The sequence below is a fragment of the Apium graveolens genome, chromosome 3, assembly GCF_009905375.1.
Source record: "Apium graveolens cultivar Ventura chromosome 3, ASM990537v1, whole genome shotgun sequence".
Taxonomy (NCBI): domain Eukaryota; kingdom Viridiplantae; phylum Streptophyta; class Magnoliopsida; order Apiales; family Apiaceae; genus Apium; species Apium graveolens.
The window spans coordinates 30,899,798-30,905,204 of record NC_133649.1 but is presented as its reverse complement, the minus strand read 5'-3'; the positions used below and the strand labels follow the sequence as shown (position 1 = coordinate 30,905,204).

Here is a 5,407-nt window from a genome sequence, read left to right as displayed (position 1 = left end):
CTTTGATTTATTAAGATAAAAAATTCCATTACAATCATATGAAAAACTTTATTAAAGTATATGATCCTATTCTCCAGAATTATCCAATCATTATACATAGATCATGCGGTAGGGATTCATTTTTTTTTGTTTTCCGTTGCATTTTATGCCTCTCTAACACATCCTCCCAAACTTTATGCAGGAACGGGTCTTATTAGATCCATATGTAGAATCTCGAGTGGTCTAGTTGTAGACACCATGAATTTTGATTTATGTGATGATCAATTTTTTTTCCAATTTCACATGCTTCACATATATGGTCTTTTATGAAATTGAGTTTTGGTAAACCACGAACATTTTTCATTCGAACTAATATTATAATGAGTTTCATGTTAATATGACCCATTCTTCGGTACCAGAATCATGGATCCTCATTTGTGGTAACTATACACACAGTTTCATAATTACACTACGCCATATATGACCTGTTATAATAGTTTTTTAGTGTAACCAGCTAAACTGTAACCATAGATGGCATAAAATTATTTTTGACTATCTATGGTTACACTTTTTTTTATTGTAACCGTTGGTGTCACTTGGTATAACTATAGATAAAATGAGACATCTACGGTTACACCATAGTTGATGTTGCCATTGGTGTGAAAAAAGTGTACTCAAAAACTGAAATTTCAGGCAGCTACATCAAAAACATGAGCGGGAGAATGAAATTTATTAAAAAAACATAAGGGCGGGGGAAAACAATTGCTTTGTCCTAAAATTAAAAAAAAATTAAAATTAAAATTCATTTTTATTACAAACTACTCAACACACTCTTTGTGTCTAACATTTCATATCTCTCTCTCTCAAACACCGCTCTCTCACTCATCTCACTCCTCATGTACTTGTCACTGTCAACTGGAACTCCCAACCAGAACTTCAACTGCAAGCTGAGAGTTCAAAAAAAGGGGCTTCAGTTAGGGTTTGATAAAAAAAGGCTAATGAAGGTTCAAATTAAGCTAGGGATTCAAGATTTGTGCTTCGATTTAAAGCTCTGGTATTATTCTCCCTCACTCTTATTCAATTTTGTGTTATATATATGTATGTGTATCGATCTCTCTCTCTCTCTCGCTCTCTCCCTCTCTCTATCTATATATATACATATATATATATATATATAAGTCTCTTTGAGCCATCTCTCTGTCTCTTCTCTATATTTCTTTTATCTCCGTATGATTCTATAATTCATATTGTAGCAGTTAAGTATGGTCGAAAATTAGTGGAGGGCTATAAACTAAACTTTTGGGTTTCAACTTCTGTTTAGCTTGTAATGTATGTTAGATGTACAATTTTAGTGTTATATATTGGGTTTTTCTTTTGAACTAAATATGGTTATTTTATTAGTTGGATGATTATTGTTCTCAGATTATGTAGCAGTTTGATCATTGACATTTTGTTTAATTGAGTTGATGGTTAGGTATTGATGTCTTATAATATCTAAACTTTTTTGTAGGCAAATGATGATGATTGGAATCTGACGGATCAAATGGTAGCATGGCTTCTTAATTGGCCACATGAGATATTTGCGTCTAAGGTTAGTGTAACTCATTTAGATTAGTAAATGTGTTGTAGAATGGCCTTAATGTTGGATGGATGCATTATATATTGCTTCAGCTTTTATGGACAAGCTTGTTATTCATATTACCAAGAACTTCCTCAAGCTACCTAATATCAACGTAATATTTCAAAAAAAAAATAGTTGAGTAAAATTAGAAGCTAAGGTTCATATAGTAAATAATTAGTATCTACCTAATCTTTCCATATTTTTGAAAGGCCTAGGATCTTTTATCTTTTAATTTTCGAGAGATTGAAATGCATTCTTCATATTTATTACAACCATATATAAATATATGTTTGCAAACATGTGAATGCAAGAATTTGAAAACCAGTAATTTGTTCATTTTTAATATCCCTTTTTTAATACATCAAAAATCTGTTATCTGCCTAACATATTATTAGTTGCAAATTGGGCAATGACAGGGCTTCCAACTCTTTTGACTTTGTGTTTGAGATTGTTTAACAGGGAAATGATAGGGTAGTGGAGATTGGGTGAATATGGAATCTACGCATGCATATTCTTAAGATTATTTTTAATGGTTCAGATGGGTCACACTTTGATTGTCATCTGGTTCATAGACACACCTGATCCTTCTACCATCCTTAAATACTAGAGATGCTAAGTGAAGTTGTTATAAAATTAGTGAATTGTGTGTCTTAGTGATTGTTTGGTAGGTTGTAATCTATCATATTATGTTAAAATCTGAATGGAGTGCCCCCCCACTTTCCAGTGTCGTAGTAAATTAAAACCTGAATTAAATTAGTGATAGAATGGTAATCATTTCCATTTGTCTAATCATGTATGCTGATAAAGAGATATATTATATATGAATTATGGTTGTAGAAACATTACTCTGCACCTTTAAGTAATAAGTCATGTGTTCCAAGTTTGTCGATTTAGTTTACTTTTAGCTTCAATACGTGATACACTGAAGACATAATCACACTTAGTTCTTTTATCAATTAAATAAATTATACGTGAATGTGTTTTACTTTTGAAACAAGCAGGCATATGCTTTAGAAGTTTATCTTGAAGAACATCAAGCTTGGGGAATGTCAGTTGTATATTGATTTTTCCTTTTTCAGTGTATTAATATTTAAATTGTAGCTCTTTTCTTGAATCCTTTTGAGGTGTGATCATTTTATATAAGTACATCAGGGGCGTAAGGCTGGTTAGAGGACCGACTATGGGAGGTTATATTGCACATGTACATAAACTTCTTAATAAGTTCATCCTCTCTTTTATCTGTTATAAATAGTTTCATATCGAACAAAAAAATGCCATTATTTCACGATTCCACAAATAAGTTGTGTAATTTATTATTTAGTTCAATTAGAAGGGAATACTTTTATTTTGATTACTGACATGGTTTTAATAGAATGTGTGGTGATTTATGTTCTCAGGTACTGATTTGACCAACAGAGATTTTTAAAAAATAGCAGTACTATACTATTATCCTTATGCATATCAACTTGTCTCTTTATTTTATTTTATATACCGCACACTGTTGTTATTTTTTACAAAGCAGAGCGTAAACTTGAGGTAAGAGTACATGCCTAATGTGCTAATTTTTCCTAAACTTGAGGTGTTAGATATAAAAAGAACTTTTGTATTCTTCCTTTGATTTTAGTTCAGTAATTTATTCATTTTTCCATTTATCTGATGTTGGTTCAAAGTCTAAAAGAAATATAACGGTTTCAGCTTAATTTAGTTGTATGTAATCTTGTTTTGCATAAATTTAACATTTTAGTCTCCACATTGTAATTCTGGATGTTGAATCCATTCCTATTTGAAATTGGGACAACATATTATTCTTTTTGGTACATTAGATTTTCAATATTTAGAGAATGAAGCAAGGATATATAAAGGGAATCCTTCGTTTGTTCTTTTTAAACATTTACGGTCTTTTTTGAATTTGATTCGGAAGTGCTGTTAGCCTGTTACCGATTCAGTTGCTTTGTAATCAACAATCTGTATCTTTTGGGGATTAATCATTTTTTGCAGGATGATGAAAGCATGAAGAGATGGAAAGAACAATTACTTGGTTGTGTTGAAAGCGATTTGAATAGTCTGTAATTAACTTTATTCCTATTGATTGCAAAGTCTGTGCACTTAGCTTTTAGTTTGTTCCATTTCATGTAACTAATATTTGTTTCGTTAGGACAAATGGATCCTAAGGTCATATTCCACTTTATAGGAATTTTTTCTAATGACTTTGGAGAGATTATACACCTCTTCCTGTCGACAAACTTCAAAATGGGAAGCCCCTCTTTACATTCACGGTATTGCACAATACTGTCTCTGGCCTGACCTATACAACTGCAGTATGGAAGGGAGGAATGCAAGGTTACATTTTGATCTTTCTTGATAGTGATGTTATGAGTGATATGTTAGGGTTGTACACTTGTACTTGCAGTCAATTTAATCTCTTACCTTTTTTTGCTTACTATCAAAGAGTTTTAGGAACTTAGTTGTACGTTATATGTTGAACAAAAACTAATATTGTTCAACCTGGTGGAGATTGGTCCAAGCCAAATGCCTCTGTTTACGTTTTCAAAGTGTGTTTACATGACAGTGCTTCTTTATTTGAGCTTCATAGCACAACTCAAGTATATTTTTCCTGGAAGCACATAAATGCTATTTCTTATGTAAACCTTCTATCAGTTGGTGAATAATTACATTAATTAATGGAAACAACAACAATATTCTGCTCGGTTCCAAGCCTAGCGCTGTTGTATGTAAAATTTTAGTAGTGTCTTCTCTGTTCAGTGTATAAAAGTATAGAAAGTATATTTGTGTTCTACATCCCAACTGCTAGTCTAGGAGATAGGAGGTGGATGTGGATGGTTATGGATATTTACACGTACATAGTTGTAGTAATACACTTTATGACATTGTTTCCTTGCATTCAAATTATTTATATCATATTACTAATCTTTTTTACCTCTTGGTTGTTTCTTGGTTGTTTAGGTTTTGAACTTACAGAATGAGGAATGAAGTCAGTGTAAAGAAGAAAGAAACCTCTGCAAAAAAGAAGATACCTAAAAAACATTAGTGGAAGAGAAGGATAAAGAACCTCTGTTAGCAATATAAGAGAAGAGAGAATGTTAAAAGTGATAATGCAGTTACCATAAAGTTGTATTGTACCTAGCAAGTAATTATCACGAACTTGATATGGTACCTAGCTAGCTAAGTTAGTTTTAGTTTATGTTTTGGTATGGTTGGTGGTTGGTAGGCTTGGAACTGGTTGTTTTGGTTGTTGGATTGTTTTTGTTGATGAATGTTTGGTAAACTTTGAAATGGGGAAGTTCTATTTTCAAACACGATATTGCCTTTTTTTCTCTCATAAAGTGTTGGCAATGAGTCCTGTAAAGTGTAGCTATTGATATAGGTCCACATAAAAGTGTAACTATAAATAACAAGCTGTAGCCATTGATAACTTTGTTCGTTAAAATTTAGTATTACAATAGCTAATATGGTGTTACCATAGCCTTATGGTTACACCAAATATGATGTAACAAATACCATAATTATGTTACCATAGATCTATAATTACACTAAATTTATTGTTACCAAAACAATAAAAGTGTAGGCATAGATGTCCCATGGTTACACTTTTTCCGGTGTTACCAAAAATTGAAAAAGTGTTACCATAGACCCTTATGGTAGCACTGATATTAGTTACGATCCTATTTTTGAAAAAAATGTTACCATAACCACTTTCTTCACTTTCGGCAACGCTTTTTGGCCTTTATTCACACTTTTTTGGTGTTACAATAGGCTGTTTATGGTGTAGACTAATGTCACAAGCGT

The 5,407-nt window shown here is 32.0% G+C and overlaps 1 long non-coding RNA gene across 2 annotated transcripts; it reads left to right on the top strand.

Annotated features, from left to right (window-relative positions):
* The first annotated feature begins 823 nt into the window (after positions 1–823).
* On the top strand, positions 824–4,915 carry LOC141712051 (uncharacterized). Of its 2 annotated transcripts, XR_012571511.1 has the most exons (4): positions 824–1,033; positions 1,490–1,570; positions 2,602–3,940; positions 4,565–4,915. It is a non-coding gene; the product is annotated as an uncharacterized LOC141712051 (long non-coding RNA). The 2 variants fall into 2 exon arrangements; XR_012571510.1 differs by having other exon boundaries at positions 1,490–3,940.
* Positions 4,916–5,407: the final 492 nt, after the last annotated feature.